Below are 19,492 nucleotides of genomic sequence, written 5' to 3'. Positions count from 1 at the left end.
CGTGCCCAAAGGCTTGAGGATTGAGCCCTGACACAGGGTCAGGATTTAATTATTGACGCCATATACTTCAAGTCATTATTTCTTACTTGGCTTTCTCATCTTGTCACTCTAAATTGCCAACTCTATTGTTTAATGTAGCAAAGGGAAAATTGAAATGTCTACCTTCATCTCAATTGAGCACTCTTTATTGTTTTGTCTCCTATTCATTTAGATGTGCTGGCTGTAGATTATAATCAGCGAGACTCTTAGCTCTCCCTGCCTGCCACCATACTCAGATCAGTGTATTTGTTCTATTGAATTTGGAATTGAGGACCCATATGTTTTAATATGATTCCAGCCACTTACATTTTCAAATTGTCCCAGCTGATGTTTGTAGCTTCATTTTTCAATGGAAAAGCAGGTGTGTGAGTGCAGTGGGAAAAGGGGTGGATTTGGGAGGAGAGAAACGGAATTCAGATCCTGGCTCCGTTCCTTACTACTTGTCAGCCCCTTACAATAGGGTTATATATAGAGAACTTGTCTCCAAAGGGGGATACCTGGGTTCAAGTCCACATCTAACATGCTAGTTTTATTTTGTTGGTTTTTTTTTTACCCTGCTTAAGCTGCCATTTCTCCTTTGTAAAGTGAGGTCTAGCTTCTAGCTCTAAATCTCTGATTCTTCAAGTCAACCTCTCTGAGCCTTAGTTTCTTCATCTGCAAAATGAAGGAATTGAACACACTAAAGTCCCTTTCAGTTTTGAATCTATGATAAAGGTTCTTTTATTTTTATATTTTATTTTTCCCCAATTACATGAAAAAAACCATTTTAAACATTCATTTTTTAAATGAGTTCCAAATTCTCTATCTCTCTCCCTCCCTCCCATACCCCCTATTAAAAAGGCAAGCAATTTGATATAGGTCATAAATGTGCAGTCAGACAAAACACATTTCTATGTTAGTCATGTTGTAAAAGAAAACACATTAAAAAACTAACAAGAAAAATAAAGAAAATAAAGAAAAAGTATGCTTTGATCTGCATTCAGACTTCACCAGTTCTTTCTCTGGAGATGGATAACATTTCTCATCAGATGTCCATCAGAAGTGCCTTAAGTCGGAGACAGCGAGGTGGCACAATGGATAGAGCACCAGGCCTGGATTCAGGAGTATCTGAGTTCAAATCCGGCCTCGGACACATAACACTTATGAGCTGTGTGCCCAGGCAAATCACTTAACCCCTAGCCTGAGAATAGCTAAGTCATCCACAGTTGACCATCATACAATATTGCTGTTACCATATACAACGGTCTCCTGGTTCTGCTCATTTCACTTTGCATGAGTTCATGTATACCTTATATGATCAACTTGAAACTCCAGATTACTACTGTTGTTGTTTAGTAGTTCCAGTCATATCTGACTCTGTGACCCCATTTGGGGTTTTCTTGGCAAAGATACTGAAGTGGTTTGCCATTTCCTTCTCCAGCTCATTTGACAGATGAGGAAACTGAAGCAAACAGGGTTAAGTGACTTGCCCAGGGTCACACAGTAAGTGTCTGAGACAAAATTTGAACTCATGAAGATGAGTCTTCCTGACTTCAGGCCTGGCACTCTATTCACTATGGTGCCATCTAGTGCCCTTCCAAATTACTGCTTAGCCTTATATGTTTAAGGGTTCAAAAAAATCATAGGATTATATATTTAGATCTGGAATACAGAAGTTATCTCAATCCTTTTATTTTTCCAGATTGGGGAATTAGGGCCCAAAGAGTCTAAGTAAATTATCTAAGGCCCCATGGGTAGTGAGTGATAGAGCTAAATGTGAATCATTTCTTTGTGGCTTATGCTTAAAGAACATTTTTTTCAAACCTAGTTCCTGAGTGATCTACCATGCAAGGGATAGGAAGTCGCTTGAAAAAGAAAGAGAAAATAGAAAGGAGCAGAAATCAAGGGCAGAATATGAATTGAAATGTCACATAGTGGATAAATTATGGGATTTGGAATCAAGAAAACCTAGGTTTGGTTCCCATCTTAGACACTTATTATCTGTGTTATCCTGAATAGGTCACTTAACCCTTTCTGAAGTTCAGTTTCCTTATGTATAAAGTGACCTTTTAGGCCCCTTCCAGATGTAATTCTATGATCTCATGAAGAGGCATTCATGTATCCTATACAGGACGACTTGAGGGCAATGAGGTGGTTCAGTGGATAGGGTGCCAGGCCTGGAGTCAGGAAGACTCATCTTTCTGAGTTCAAATCTGGTCTCAGACATTTACTAGCTGTATGACCCTGGGCAAGTCACTTAACCCTGTTTGCCTCAGTTTCCTCATTGTAAAATGAGTTGGCAAAGGAAATGGCAAACCACTCCAGTCTCCTTGCCACAAAAAACCCAAATAGGGTCACAGAGAGTCAGACACAACTGAAAAAATGACTGAACATACAGAAAAAAGTAGAGAGCTATGAAGGTTGAAACAAGATTGACCAAGAGCTCTACCTTTTACCATTAGAAAGAGCACCAGGCTACCAAGAAAAACAGTAATCCATCTTATTATCATTGCTGATATTGTAAGATGTTTGAAGAAAGCAGACAAGCCCAGATGTTCAACATTTCCAGGGCCTAGGAGCTCAGGAAAGGGACTTTTTCTCACCTACTCAACAAACATTTATTAAACATCCATTCTGGTTGATGTGGTTGAATGTAGGACAGGATGGAGGCTGAGGTAAACTGGCATTTGAGTTTGATGCAGGTTAATTTGGTTGTAAGGACCACTGGTCTTAGTTTTATAACAAGTCTGTGAGGGGCACTTTCAAAGAGGAAAGCACAGGATAATGTGTTGAAAATGACCCTTGACAACTTGTAATATATGATCGTGATGAAATACTACTGTGCTATAAGAAATGATGAGCTCAATGATCTTAAAAAAACACAGATAGACTTGCATGAAATAATGAAGAGAGAAATGAGCATTACCAAGAGAACATTGTGTAAAGTAATAGCAATGTTGTTTTAAGAACAACTTTGAGTGACTAAGTCATTTTGACTATTATAAATATTCAAATTAACTACAGAGGACCTATGGAGAAAGACACTATTTGCATCCAGAAAAAGAACTGATAAATAGAAGTATGTATAGAATGGTTTTATATGTGTGTGTGTGTGTGTGTGTGTGTGTGTGTGTGTGTGTGTGTGTAATGGTAGCCATCTCTAGGGCAGGAAAGAATGGAGAGGGAAAAATAAGGTAAAAAAGAGAAAGTTATATGATAACTTTATTGTGTATTTGAAAGGAATAGCAGGTTGTACATAATAGATTTGCAGTTTCACTTATGCCAGTGAAATAATCATTTTTTATTATACTATGTTATAGAAATGCTTGTTTTCTTTCTTAAGTTCAAAATAAAATAAAATTTAAAAAAAAGAAAAGAAATGACCCTGGAACTGTGGGAGCTGAGTGGCACTATGTTAGATGCTATAGGATATACAAAGGGGGCCTTATACTCTATGCCCTCAAGGTGGGTGCAACATAGTATGAAATACCCCAATTAGTGAATATCATTCATTCTTTTCCAATTTTGTTTTCTTTGGAAAATCATGTAAGAGTATTATCTTAGCAAATCAATTGACTTTTTTTCCTTAAATGTTTACCTTAGTTATTATGACATATGTGTACCCACAAGCCATGTTATATACATGTATTTTGCAAAGCAGAAGTGAGATAAATAAATTAACATGTATTGATTTGTACTTTACTATATGAGTTTACAGGGAAGTACAGTCTTACAAATAGAAAAGCTAAGTGAGCTCTGTTTATTAAAATGAATTAATTTCTAAAAGAAATTATTTTAAATAAATTCAATGTTATTTTTACTCCCATATGAAGTTTAGTTTTAAGTATTTTGAAAAAAATTTATATTGTTTTCCAAAAATATTTTCAGTAACTTACCTTTAAATAGAGAGATCTTTTGGTACAATAGAGTTGGACTCAAAAGTCTAGGAGGGTTTGAGTTCAAGTTCTGCTTCTGACATGTATTGGCTGTATGACCCTGGGCAAGTCACTTACCCTTTTAGTGATCTAGCCAACTACTTAAGACTATAAGTTGCCAACCAGCATTGGGAGAATGAGCTCTTGCATACTTATGCCAGTGAAATGATAGTCTCAATCTCTACTTTAAATACTCATTATTGGATAACATAAAGAAGGTAGACTATAGAATAGCTATTCTATCATTTTGGATAATTCTTCATAATATTGATAATATTTTGTCACTTTTTTCTTCAACAATGCACCCATGCATTTTAGTTCTCATGTCCAAAAGCTATCAGGATCACCTTTGCTCTTCCAAACGGGTCATTGCAAACAATATGAGGGTGATTAGGGCAACTAGGAAGGAGAGTCCCTTTCTGGGGACAGTGGAGCAGGATCCAAAGTCTGGGAATAAACAAAATGCTGGACTGGAACCCAATATCATGATATAGATTTGGATGCATTTGCATGGATATGACAAATGAATTCATGGGAGCAGATGAGGTCATCAAAAGAGAGTAGAGAGAGAGGTCCCAGGACAGAGTCTCTGGAGAAAATGATGGTAGGGAGGAGTAATAGATGATGATCTGACAAATGGGCCTGAGGAGAAGCAGAGAGATATGAGAACCAAAATAGAGCAATGTCACAGCAACTGAGGGGGTCAAGAAAACTAGCTTCAAATCCGTTCTGGGAGGAGCACTGTCAAAGAGGGAAAGTGAAAGATAAAACGACAACAATGACTCTTGAACCCCTTAAAGACATGCTAAAAAAAAAAACTAAGAACTTTTCAGTGGTCCCAACAGCCAAATTAGTGTGTTTCAGATTCAGGGAGGATCCATGAGAAAAGACTAGTTGATAATGTCAAAAGCTAATGAGAAGTAAAAAGGATGAGGAGTGGCATATAAACCTGGAGTTTGGCCAGTAAGAGATTGGGAAACTTTGGAAAGAGTTTTTAAGTCAAGGGGTGAGATGAGAAGCTAGGTTGCAAGCATTTTGAGAAATGAATGGGAGGTGAGAAAGTGAAGGCAATGAGTATAGAAGGCTCTCTAATAGTCTGACCATAAAGAGAGATATTTTATAGGAGTTTGGCTTAAGGAGATGGCAGGGTTAAATAAAGAGTTTGAGAATTGTTTGTTTAAAGTTGCTTAAGAATGAAGAAGACCTGGGCATGTTTGTAGGCAACAGAGAAGGACCCAGTAGATTAAAAAGAGCTCCAAAATGAGAAAAATATGAAGGGAAGGGATAAAGGGACAAGCTCCCAGAGAAGACAGGAAGAAATGGGTTCAAGGGCTAAGGAGGGTGTGGCCTTAAAAAAGGGACACCTTTTCCCAAGATTGGAGCAAAAGAAGACAGAATGGGGTGGGGGGACAATGTAGACGGATTTTAATTGGGGAATAGGGATCTCATCATGATACTCTAAATTTTCTTTGTAAATTAGTAAGCACTTTCCTCTACCCAGTGGGAAGGGGTAAGAGAATGAAGAGGACTTGAGGAGAAAAGAGAAATAATTTCTGCAGAGAGTGTTATAAAACAGGGCTTCTTAAACCCCTTTTCACCTGAGAAATTTTTATGCAACCCTGGGTTTATAGGTATATAAAATAAGTATACGAATCAAACATTTACTGACAATAAATCATAAAGAAATTTATTTCAAAACAATTCTTTGATATACATATGATTTTACCATTTATTAAAGATGAAAGCAAATTTCCATACTTATGAGATAGATGTGCTTGTTTATTTTTGCATTAAAAATTAAATTTTGGTCAAATATTTGATACTGCAGGATGTAGAACATCTTCAATGTTTTTCAGAGTTGATTAATATTTTTATTTTATAACTGTCAATACTGAGAACAGCCCTTCACATAAATACGTAGTACAAAATGGCAGAAGTATGTTTAGGGCCATTTCAGAAATTGTTGGAAATTCTGTCCTAATCCTCCAAGTCAAAATTCATTTAATGATTTTATATGTATAGAAAAAACACTGCAATTCATAACATACAATAGTCTTGAATCTGAGCTAAGGTGTTTCTGGCAGAGTTCATTGGCATTGCATTGCGTGATGGCATGTACATTGCAAAGTGTGCAGGTTGTTTGTTCAGAAGCAAGGATGCAAAGAAAGTCACTCGATGCAATACGGGGGAGTGCTTCCAGAAACACCTCAGATTCATTATGCATTTGATTTTGAATTAATTTTTGGTTGTTGTGCATTCAGAAACCTTTTACTGTTGCTAAATTTTTTGAGACCCCCCACTTTCAGTTACATGACCCCATATGGAGTCGTAACCCACGGTTAAGAATCACTGTTAGAGTGATAATCAAAGAAGTATAAAAGGATTGCCACTTAGTAATGACTACCAGTCAGTTAGATGACATAAATTTGTGGTAAAATGGTTATGATAATACCACCTACCCCTCAGGATTGTTGTAAGGGCAAAATGAAATATTTATAAAGCTCTTCACAAACTTTAAGGCACACTGCAAATGCTAAGTGTTGTTAATAGTAGACAGCAAGGTGGCACAGTGGATAGAGAGAGTGCTGGAGCTAGAATCAGAAAAGACCTGAATTAAAATCTGACCTCAGACATTCACTAGTTGTGTTACCCTGACCAAGTCACTTAACTTGTTTTCCTTATCTTGTAAAACAGGGAGAAATAGCACCTTCCTCCTAGTGTTGTTGTGAGGATAAAATGAAATAATGTTTATAAAGTACTTTACAAACCTTAAAACACTACATAAATGCTAGATGTTGTCATGGTAGTGGTTGTTATTGCACTGAATTCACTTGGCATGACTGTGATTCAGCAGCATATGAATAGAAACAAAAAAAGAGAAAGTGAAAACTTAGGGGTGGGGTTTGGCAAGACATTGAGAGGACAAAGGATCAAGGAACTGAAGAGGAGCAGAGTGTATACAGTAGTTACTGGTGAAAATAAAGAAGAGTCTTAGGAGTGAAGCATGGGGAAACAGTTATGGATAATAATGGATATGGTAAGTAGATGAGGTGGAGTGAAGATTTAACTAGTGAGAGTTGAATTTGAAGAGCGGGGAAATCCAGGGTGGTTGAGATGATGTTAACAGGTAAATTGTTGTCCCTAAGTATGAAAGTAGGGATTGTGGAAGAGAGAAGACTGTGAATCAGGTACTAAACTCCTTGAAAAAGTGAGACAATGACTATTAGACAGGTAAACTACCTTAATAAACATTTAGCTTGGTGAGGGCCTCAAAAGAGGAGGGAGTATTACTGAAGGCATCCAAAGTAAAGTGTTAAAGTGGTAGTAAGAAACAAAGAATATGTCTGTTTTTCCTTCTGACCCAGTATGTTAAGAGAGTAAAAAAAAAAAAAAAGATGAATATAGTATTTACTGGAAGGAGCCAAGTTTCTCTGATTGCAAGAATATGCTTCCTTAATCTTGGTTTACTTCAGGATAGAGCTTCTTAACCTAGGGTGAATGTACTTTTTTATGTTCTCATAACTTATTTGAATATATTTGGGGTTTTTTGTATCCTATGTATTTTATTTTATGCTTTTAAAAACATTTTTCTTAGGAAGTATCCATAAGTTTTACTAGACTGCCAAAGGGGCCCATGAACTACAGACCCAAATCCTCTGAGGGTCCACATTGAAAGATATTTATAAACAAGGAAGGGAAGAGTAACAGGCATTTATTAAGTGCCTACTACAAATACTCTGCTAATTGTATTGTAAATATTATCTCATTAGATTTTTACAGCAACCCTGTGAAGTAGATGCTACTGTTTATCCATTTGATAGTTGAGGAAATCAAGATAGAAGGAGGTTAAGTGACTTGCCTGGGTCACCCAGCTACTAAGTGTTTAAGGTGGATTTGAACTCAGGTCTGCCTGACTCTAAGCCCAGTACTCTATCCACAGTGTTACCTTGTTGTCATAAACTGCCTGGGCTCTTGTGCCCAAAATGTACCTAGAAAGTGTTAGAGATCCACACCAAAACATCCCTGTCAAACCCTCCAGGTTTCCATAGCTGAATGTAATTTATCCGTGTACATGACGTTGTATGAGAGTATCTCACACTCTTCCTTTGCACTTCTCCTGCCCTCCTTCCTATTTTCTTCTCTTCCTGACCCCATACTCAATTACTGCTCCACATTCTAAAGACATCCAGGCATTAACTTCCTAACATGCCAATTATCCTGATTACTAGTGGTAGGAGAATGCTCTGATCATTCTTTTATACCCCAGGTTGTGAGTAACATCTATGAGCAACTATCATCACTCTTCAACTCAAGCACACAGCTTCTACCTCTTCAATGTCTATTACCAGTACAGTGGAACACATGGCAGATTCTTAGTAAGACAGTATGGGATTCAGCACCTGTGTGGTGGTGAATGGACCTATCAAACTATCTGTAGGGTCTTTTGGTATTGAGGTTATGGGCAAACAGCCAGACTTGACCACCTATATCTAGCAGTTCTCTATAGGTGTTATGATAGTAAGATGTGTGATTGTAAGCCCTTATGACTACTTGTGGGGTTCACATTAAAATCATCCTAGACAGCTGCCACTCCCCAGGTAGTCATTGATTATGGTTCGTGAGATGAGTGCTAGGACAGATGAAGAATAGAAGCCACATTTCGTAGATAAAACCCTGTTCTGACTATTTGAGCAGACTGAGTTTATAATAAAATGTAATGATGAGTGTAAGGTGACCTAGTCAGCCTGATGTAGTATCAGAGATAATATTCCAATTACTGTGTTCTGCCCATTGTACAAACTGAAAAAGTGCCTAGAAGGCTATGCATAGCGCACTACAAAAATATAAGACAAACTGGGTACCTTTGTTGAATATTATGTAAAAAGGAGGCAGAAAATGTCCATATGGTGGCCTAGGTAACAATGGGAACACTAGTATATAGGATGAAGTGAGCCATTTTTTTAATTAATTTATTTTGATTTATCAACAATCACTTCCATAAGCTTTTTGAGTTTTAAATTTTTCCTCCTCCTCGCTCTCCTCCTCCCTCCCCAAGAAGGTGTGAGATCTGATATAGGCTCTACATATACATTCTTATTAAACATATTTTCATATTAGTCATGTTGTAAGGAAGAATTAGAACCAATAGAAGGCACTACAAGAAAGAGGGAACAAAACAAAACAGAAGAAAAAAAATCAAATAGTATGCTTCAATCTGCATTCAAACTCCATAGTTCTTTCTTTGGATATGGATAGCATTTTCCATCATGAGACTTTTGGAGATGTCCTAGATCCTTGCATTGCTGAGAAGGGCTAAGTCTATCAAAGTTAGTCATCTCACAATGTGGCTGTTACTGTGTACAACATTCTCCTGGTTCTGCTGAAGTGAATCATTCTTGAAAAAGCATCTACATTCATTCACATGGCATAAAAACCTCAAAATGAGACAGATCTGGGATAAAATCCATTATTGCCAAAGATGTAGAATGGTCAGAAAGGTTGCAGTAAGTTAGCTGGACACCTATGGCATCCTTAGCCCCAAACACAAACTTCATGAAACTGGACATACCAGCAGAAAACATGTCTTAGCCAAGGCCACCAAAAGTTCCGAGCCTCCATATGTATATATGGTGTTGTATATGAACATGCCCCCACGACCCACTGATAGAATATAATAGCAGAGAAAGTATTCTATTGAATCCCACCGAGAGGGAAATATAAGCAAGAGTGGAAGTATAGAAACCTACTTAAAATTAATCCTACCTAGGGTGTAGGCAACATACCACTCTTGACTAGTGTCTAAGCAATCCCTGCTTATTCCTATCAGATCAGATCTGACAGGTTCCATGAGCTTAAATGGCTGTAGGTTGGATCTAGAAGAGGGGCTGCTCCATAGCAGTATAAGATTTCCAGGATACTTCATCTCCTTGGGAAAGTTTGCAAAGGCCTTCACTGCTGTAATCTGCAATACCCAGAACTCTATAGCATTTCAGACTTGAGTGTCAGAAATAAATGGTTTAGGTGGGGAGGTGGTGACCTCACAGGTCCCTTCCTATGGTGATCTATGAGTAGCTTCCTACCTAATTGATAAAGAGACATATGGACTTAATATACCTCCCTCTGCTTTCTTTTCTACCGGTCAGCACACTATGGGAAAGACACAGACAAAACTACATCAGAGACACTTTCAGAGATCTCTCTCAGAGAAGACAGTCATATCTTCACTCCCCTCCACCCCTCCCTATACTCCATCAAGCCCAATACAATACTCATGAAAGGCAATTCTTTTTTTTTTTTCTACTCACAGAGCTGGCTAAACTAGTCACACCAGCTCCACTACTTTCCCCAAGCCATGGTGCTTATGGATAGTTTCTGGGCACTCTTGGACCAGGATCAGCCTGGAATTGGTAGCTGATTGTCAGGGGTGTGCTGATCAATTTTTAACAACTGCTTCACCAAAAAGGTTTGACACACTTTTAAGTTTAATCTGCATAATTTTCTCCATTACTTTCTTAAGTCTAGGCAATCAAGGATTGCAATAAATCAAGCCCTGAATTACAGCATTTGCTTGTTTCTGAGGTGTTAATGCTCACGTTGAAAATTCAGCAGTCTCAGGAGTCTGGAAGAGCTGACTCCAGCTCATCCCTGCTGCAAAATGACTTGGACAGAGGGAGTTCTGACTATATTCAATATATGAATCCATGGACTGACTTGAGGTGGCTTATGCAGGAAGAGGCTCTCTGTCCAAATGGAGTTCACCCATGAGTGCAGGGCACAAGTAGACAACAGGAGTAACTGACAAAATTGCCAAAGCTTTGGGGCATTAGGTTGACTCAGAAGAATGGTTCACAACCCCATATCTCCCCATTTGCAACTTATTCTCGCTATCCTGTAGTAAAGATTGGTCTTCTTCTATCCTAAGGTTTTCCTAATCACAGGCATACCCTGACCCCTATGAGGTAGGGCTGGTGCAAGAAACAATGTTGTTTGACTCCTTAACCAATGACCTACAGCTGATGAACAAACTGTTTATCATACTGAAGGACCTCCAGAAGGGGGCTCCAGAGACTGGGGAGTTGTTCTAACAAACTATCTCGGCCCCATAAGGACTTGGCCATATACCAGAGGTATTTGTGAAGTTGAAGGCAGCAAACTGTTGGCTTAAATAACCAGTGGAGTAATTTTCCTTGGATCCAGATAGAAAAGAGAGCCCTCACACCCACCCCAGACTCTTTCATTGGGTTGGTTCTCAGCCCAGGACAAATTATTTATGGACATTTACTATTAAATTCTCCTTAATGGTTAGGACAAGGTGGCCTTCATGGTCTTGCTTAGCTGGATAGCCTTCCTGCCAAGTTAATCCCCTATCTTACTGAATATAGACCTCTTTAAAAAATATATTGATAGCTTTTGTTTTCACATCACCTACATTTCCCCATGCATTCTCCTCCCCTCCCAGAGAACCATTCCTTATAACAAAGATGTGAAAACAGTGAGGAGGTATTGGTTCATCCAGAAGGACTTGATATCTGCCCTTTGAAGCTAAGATAACTGGTCAGTAGATGTGACCAAAGATGAGGGAGCAAGATAGTGCTTCCTGGACATCAACTCAAAGCTTGGCACGAATACTCCTTGGCAATTTCATTATTATCTTTGTCCCCAAACAATCATTTGAAGGCAGACCCACTGTCACATGGCAAGATTTAAATCCCAGTCATCCTGGGTCCTTATACTTACAAGCTGAGTGACCCTGGGTGAGTCATTTAACTCTGCCTTAGTTTCCTCATCTGTAACATGAGCTGGAGAAGGAAATGGCAAACCACTGCTGTATCTTTACTAAGAAAACCCCAAATGGAGTCACAAAATAACTGAACAACAACAGCAACAGCATCCTGAATCCAAGTCAAGTACCCTATCCACTGTCAGAAATAGTCAGCTTCCCCAGAACTCCCGATGTCTTTCTTTATGATGTCATGTGAATTTAATAGCTCTGCAACCTGTTTTCTCTGGCTTATCTCAGCCCCACCCCCGAATTTCTGCACTTTGTTGACATCCTGAATTTATAGCCAGAGGATCTGGGTTCAAATCCCTACTCTGCTACTTGCCATCTGTAAGTAGAGAAAAGGAGGTGGATAAAAAAGATGCATAGGAGATGGAATCAATAAGATGTGTCACTTGATTAGATATTGGGATTAGGGGAGAGTAAGGTAGAGTAAAAACTCAAGAACTACTCCTAGGTTGCAAATCTAGGTGACTAAAAGAATTATGGCACCCCTGATAGAAATAAGGAAATTATGCAAAACATAACTGCACAAGTATAGCCTACATTGAGTAGCTTTCCTTTTCAATGAGGGTGGGTGGGGAGGGAGGAAAGGAGAAAATTTGGAACCCAAAGTTTAAGAAAACACATGTTTAAAAAAAATGTTTTCACATGCAACTGGGAAATCAGAAATATAGGAAATGGGGTACAGAAATCTATCCTGCCCTACAGGAAAATAGAAGGGGAAGGGGGGGAGAGATAGCAGGGAAAGCAGAGTAGGGGAAGGGGTATTCAGAATGCATGCCATCTTGGGGTGGGGGAGGGGCGAGATGGGGTAAAAATTTGGAAGTCAAAATCTTGTGGAAGTAAATGTTGAAAACTAAAAATAAAAAAAAGAAATAAGGAAATTAGAAAGAGAAATTAGTTTAGGGGATAATCAATCAGCCAATCAACAAGCATTTCATGAGTTCTGTTTTGAATATATTGAATTTGGGTTGGCTATGGGACATCCAGGTAGAGATAACAATAAGGAGGACAGCTAGGTGGTGCAGTGGATAGAGCACAGGCCCTGGATTCAGGAGGACCTGAGTTCAAATCTGGCCTCAGATACATAACACTAGCTGTGTGACCCTAGGCAAGTCACTTAACCCATTGCCCAAAAAAAAAAGAAAAGCAAAGAAAAAACGAAAAAGAGATAACAATCAGATAGTTGAAGATTCAGGACTATATTTCAGGATAGAGATGAAGTTTAGAGATACAGATGTGAAAGACTTCTGCATAGAGAGTTTGATTCCATAGAAACTAATGACCTTACCAGGAAAGTACAGAGAGAGAAGATGTGAAGGCCCAGGACAAAACCTTGGATTATAACTTATACATACATCCAAAAGGTAGAAAGTGACCAATGAAAAATCAGTGTCATGAAAGCCCAGGGAAGAGAAGGTATCCAGCAGGAGGTAGTGTCCAACAGTGTCAAGAGAGAAGTCAAGAAAGACAAAAACTGAGAAAAGGCCTTTGGATTTAGTGACAAAGAAATTGTTGATGATCCATTTCAGTCAGTAGTGAAGGCAAATTGAAAAGTTTCAGGAAATGAAGTCAGATTGAGGGGAAGATGAAAAATGGAAGAAATATAGACAGTGATGATATTGTCAGAGGAAAGTTGTTTTTTTTTTTTTAAATAATGGGACTTAGTCATGTTTGTAAACACCAAAGAATAAAAAATGAGTAGTAGGAGAGAATAAAAATTAGGACAAAAGAGAGGATTCTAGGAAAGCTATAACTTTGCATGATCTATTAAGGTTCACATCCAAAAGGAGTATTTATGATGAGTTGTAGCAGATGATTCCTCTGGACAATTACAGGGACCTGTAATTGCTCTGTATCACCACCTTCTGTCAAGAGCTTTCAATCCTTTCTACAAGCATTTCTGTCCTGATTTTCTGCTTTAAATTTCCAGTACTACTGTATATAAACAATCCCACAGACTATTGCTAGCACCTAATGAAAGGGCCAGGGCACTAGTATTACTTTCTGCAAAGTTAAAAAATCGCACATTCCCTTGTCCATCCTCCCTATTCTTTCCCATGATCCCATCTTCCATGACGATAACAAAAGTTCCAATGCAATTTTATCTCATAAAAATTAGGTTTTATCAGAATTCAGATGAAATGTATGACCCATTTTTGTTCCAAAGCACCAATGATGAAACATACCTCCCACCTCTCAGCAGAGAGGATGCGAATTAGGGGGTCAACAATAGTATGTACACTGTCAGACACAATTGTTCTGTTTCACTGGTTTCCTTTATAAAAGAAGGTTCAGTTGGGGAGCACGATAGCACCCACATCCCAGGGTTGTTGTGAAGATCAGATGAGATAATATTTGTAAAGTGCTTAGGACAGTGTCTGGAACTTTGTAAGCTCTGTATAAATATTAGATAATTAGAAGTAGTAGTAGTAGTAGTAGTAGTTAGTAGTAGTAGTAGTAGTAGTAGTAGTAGTAGTAGTAGTAGTAGTAGTAGTAGTAGTAGTAGTAAAAGAAGAAGGTTTCCATTTTCACAAGCTAATCAATGTTAATTGGTTAAATGGAACCAGAGAGTTAATCACTTGGTGCTTAACAGCAGAGGTAACATCACAATGGAGGCTAAAGCTAATATATAATATAGCATTAGAAAAGAAATATTCCTTGGTAGTACCCATAAAATCCTGAGGGAGAGATGTAGCCAGCCTCATCATGGAAGAGTGACATCAGAGCAATCACCACACTGACAAAACAATATTGTTACTTTCAATCAATTTTCTTCCTGACCCACAGATTTCCTAATTTATATTTCACTTTCTACCAGAGCTTCTTTTTTTTGAGATTGAACAGTCCCCATACACTAAACTAAAATGCCTGTTCTTTTTCAAAATTATTTCTAAAGGCAAAACAACTTTTTAAACATATTTTCCTATGCCTAGATGTCTCACAGGTATAGCTGATGAGCAGAATATGCAAATCAGAATGTTTCAGAACAGGTGAGAATTCCATCAAGTTTCACACGTGAGAGTGTTTCAGTTGGTGGGGAAATTACAAGTTTCTTACTGATAAGAGAATTGTCTATTTTATCACTTCATGTTTTGTGCTATTTTCATATCATGAAGCTGAAATAATGGAATTCTAGAAGAACTAATTTCCTGGGAGAAGGACAACATCTGATTGAGGAGGCACGAGTGTGGATTTAGATTTAGAAGAGCTCTTTGAAGAGGTACATCTTGTCTCTATTAAGGTTAACTCCTCTATTTGTACTTTCCTCCTCTGAAAGTTTGCCCATTAAACATTCCCTCCCTCTCATTCCCCTTTAATCTTTTTCTTTCCAGTTCAGAGTTCTTAAGGTCCATGGACCCTAGGTTAAGAATCCTTCAAGCAGATCCTTTCTTCCCGTACACACTTCCATCTCCCCAGTCTCTGAGGGGAAAAAATAACTTGCCATGCCCTCAAGGTTTCATCCTGTATCAATCATCCCTTTCATTTTCAAGTTCCTAGAAATTCATTGAACCCATTGATTTACCACCCACTCACTTTTCAATCTTTACCAATCAGATTTCTGAGTGTACTCTCTTCTGAATCTACTATCAATATACACTTGAGTCCATAAACAGCAGAAGCAACTCTCCTTTCCTTGCTGGTAAACCCCACCTCCCAGAGGACTTATGGAGTGATCCAGAATGTTAGTATTACCCTGCAAGCAGAAGGTACTTGGAGATGCAGGAGAATTATCCTCTCCTCTGACCAGCCCCCTTCATTCTGGGTCCTAACCAGTTCTCGTGGATTTAGATCACTACACTGGTTTTTAGTTCTTCCTTATCTGCTGTTCAGTCATTTTTCAGTTGTGACCACTCTGTGACCACATTTTGGGGTTTTCTTGGCAAAGATACTGGAATGGTTTGCCATTTTCTTCTCCAGCTCTTAATTATTAAATCCAATGACTTTTTTCTCAGTTCATATTCTCTATTGTTATCATGCCTTCTGGAAGAATGGAAAACTCCAATTTCTGCCAGTTATGTCCCAAAACCTGTTGGAATGCCAGCACTCCAATGATAACCTTAGTTGTTAATCATAGTATAGCTACAAATCTGAACCTCCACAAAATAATTCCCCTGTTTTGCTTGAGAAAGAGAGAAGTTTAATGAGTATGAAAAGCACAGGGACTGTAGGGAAATCTTTAGTTCATCAGATGTACCAATCTATCAAAAAAAAAACCCTCCATCAGAATGAAAATGGAACCTTTAACAGTAATCTTAAATGTACAAAGCACACAATTATTCCTGTAAAGAAAATTACAATTAATACCATTCCCAAGACCAATGGACTTTTCAAGTCTGAGGTGGGGAAGGGGAAGGGAAGATGAAGGAAAATGGGACAAAGGAAGGAGAAAAAGAAGAGACAGAGAAACCAACTTCTGGTTGATCACTCTTCCACTCACTGGAATAACATGTATTTACTAATGTCTCAAGAGAAATGAGTGTGGGGGGGGGAAGGCACAGGGGAGAGGGAGTTCAGTGAGAATTTTTTACTGGTCTATGGCTTTGGCAGAACTCAGTGTATAGAATCAGTTCAGAAAATTCCCCACTCATAAAAAAAGAAAAGAAAAAAAGCTAAATTCAAGACAAACACTCCAAAAAAGCATATCTACAATTTCTGTTCAAACTAGGTCACATGCTTCTCCCAAGATGTGACAATGACTCCTACTATAAGCTCTATCATGAAGAAGTCATTTTGGAACAAAAGGAATCTGGTGTGTGTATGTGTGGGGGGTGTAGGTGTGGGGGTGTGTGTGTGTGGGTGTGGGTGTGTGTGGGGGTGTGGGTTTGGGTGTGGGTGTGTGGGTGTGTGTAGGTGTCTGCAGGTGTGTGCTGTGTGCCCTGGGTGCTGAACAGGAAGCCATCTCCTCTATAGTCCAAATGATTTACCAGGGAAAATATCTCTAAATCAAAAGGACCCTACTCCATTCAACATGGAAAGTCACTCCCTTAATTTGGTGATCCATTTGGAGACCATTTGAACTAGCTGGACCTAAATGGGGATAGAATTAGGATCTTCTTCCGATCTATTCTGTCATCATTAAGGGGAGAAATCACCATGGAGAAGGGCCCACCGTCCTCACCATCTCCAGCAACAGCTGCTGACCAACTGCCAGCAACATACAAGAGGCCTGGGAGTGACACTACCCAGCAGACCACCAGTTCTGCTTCCAGCTCATCTCTCACAATCATCATTAAGAAAGCAACTCATGTGGAGAAGAAGCCAGCCATCCTTCTCTAAATGTCACCCACAAGGCAGGGCATGTCCACCTAATTGAAGCACTGACACTCAGGTGTGGAGGGCATAGGGAGAAACATGAGGCAACATATGTCAGTAAAGTCAGACCACACACCACAATCACCACTCTGAAGACCATCTCCCCTTAAACTCCTATGGAGGACCCCAAACCCAAGAGTCTTGAGAATATCAGTGCTTCCATCCCAGTGCCTGTAGACATCATCCTGGGAAACAACCCCTTTGGTAATTGGTCCTGAAGGTGTTACAGCCACAGCTACTGAAGATTCAAAAAAGAAAATTCTTGTCATCAAAGTCCTTGGCACTGTCAAATAATTCAATATCATAAACTGTTAAAATTTTATCAGTGGAAATGACATTAAAGAAGAATCATTAACATCTGCTTTGCCATGGCACCCAGGGACTTTTCCATCTGACTCTCAGCTAAAATTTTCCATATGTGTTATCTCTCCCATTAGAATGTGAGCTCCCTGATTACAGGACTATCTTACTTTTCCATTTGTATTCCCAGGGCTTAGCACAGTGCTTTGCATTTATTATAAGTGCTTAATAATTTTTTTTTTACTCATTCAACCACCTTCATTCCTATTCAAATAGTCCAGAAGCTGCTAGCTACCATGTTATCAAGCAGGGGAAGATCTAAGGAAACCCTTCAGCCAAATCCTCCCTAAATCATGGTCCCTGGCACCATAATACTGATGGCCTGATTAAGTCTGACCAGGGCAAACCAGGATTATCTTCTATCTGCTTACTTTCCAGTCCTTATGCAGCCTTTGGCTGCTATATTACATTATTGTCTTATATTGTTTATGTTGCTCCCATGTAAGACTCCAAGAGCAAACAAACTACAATCTAAATGGCTTTCACCCAGTTTATATTTATGAAGTGGATGTTTTAAAAATTCAAGTCAAGTTTTACATTTATTCCAATTAAAGTTCTTTTTCTTTAATTAAACCAGACTTTCTAGCCTCTTAAAAACTGTTTGTATCCTGACTAACCTCAAGTATGTTAACCATATTTCTTGGTTTTCTGCCATCCGCCAATTTGATAAATATCCCACTTATCCCTTTAAATCATTAACAAAAAAGTTGAACAACACAAGGCTAGGGATGGATTCCTGGGGCACACCACTGGCCAACACTGTCCAATTAGACTAGTCTAATAGTATTAATATTAACAACTGACACATGTATAATGTTGTAAAATCTGCCAAGGGCTTCATATACATATCTCTAAACAACTCTGTCATAGGTACTATAAGATACATTTTACAGTTGAGGAAACTGAGGCTCATTAACTTTCCCAGGGTTAGCCAGCTAGTTACTATCAAAGTCAGGATTTGAACCCAATTCTTTCTGCTTCCAAGTCCAGCAATCAATCCACTGTTTTGTGCTGCATTTTTTACTCTTTGATTTCAAACATTCAATCATTTCTGAATTTAGCCAACTACTACCATCTCATCCAAATCCATTCCTAGTTTCCATAAGAATAACATAAGAGGCTTTTTTCAAATGCTTGCTTGAAATCTATATAAATTATAGCAACTGGATTCCCTGATCTATCAGGGTAAGTAGATCAAAAAAAGGAAATAAGGTTAACCTCTCTTGACCTGTTCTTGATGAAGCCATGGTTGCTTTTTGTATTCATCATTTCCTTTTGTAAATGTTCACAAACCATCTTTTAATAGATTTTGGGGGGTCAGAACCTGCAATTTCACCACTTCCTTTTCTATGTTCACTAACCACCCTTGAATAATATGTCCCAGAAATTTGCCCAGAATAAAAATAAAGCTCACCAGCATATAGTTTTCAGACTTCACTCTCTTCCTTTTATTGAAAATTAGGACAGTTTTTTGACCTTTTCTTTGGCACCTCTTTTATTTTCCATGATCTTTCAAAGATCACTGAGAGTGACTGAGCAATGACATTCACTAGCTGATTCAGTGCTCTGGAATCAATCAACAACTATTTATTAAGCCCCTGCTAGGTCTCTAGCACCGGGCTAGGTGCTGGGATACAAATACAAGGATTGAAACAGTCCCTATTTATGATGAATTTATGTCCTAATGAAGGAGCCAACAAGTACATATAAAATAGAAATAAGATAAAGTCAATAAGTGCAAATATAAACATACACAAAGTAGTTAACTATATGGTTTGTTGTTATTGTTGTTTGACATTTGTCCTTCATTCTCAAAAAAGACCAATGACATCAGGAGGGTGATATCTTGACCTGCAAGTGAATTGGATTTAAGTGAGGCAGGGTTCTGCAAAATCACCAGCCTCACTCTTTCCTCCAGAGCCACGTGGGTCCAGTGGCAAGATATAGATTAGGATGACTGGAGATGGCCCTGGATGCAGTGGGATTCCTTGGTCTTTTTTATGTAAGGTATATATAAATATAAGACTATAAGGTAGATTTTGGGGAAAGCCCCTAGCACTTGAGGGCCTCAGGAAAGTCT

General features: G+C 38.6%; 1 long non-coding RNA gene across 1 annotated transcript; it reads left to right on the top strand.

Moving 5' to 3' along the window:
* The first annotated feature begins 6,915 nt into the window (after nucleotides 1-6,915).
* LOC114036496 lies at nucleotides 6,916-17,246 on the top strand. Its single transcript, XR_003568329.1, has 3 exons — nucleotides 6,916-6,990; nucleotides 14,856-14,959; nucleotides 16,821-17,246. It is a non-coding gene; the product is annotated as an uncharacterized LOC114036496 (long non-coding RNA).
* Nucleotides 17,247-19,492: the final 2,246 nt, after the last annotated feature.

This window comes from Vombatus ursinus, unplaced genomic scaffold (genome assembly GCF_900497805.2).
Source record: "Vombatus ursinus unplaced genomic scaffold, bare-nosed wombat genome assembly UNPS02009835.1, whole genome shotgun sequence".
Taxonomy (NCBI): domain Eukaryota; kingdom Metazoa; phylum Chordata; class Mammalia; order Diprotodontia; family Vombatidae; genus Vombatus; species Vombatus ursinus.
This window is presented reverse-complemented; position numbering and strand designations above follow the sequence as displayed.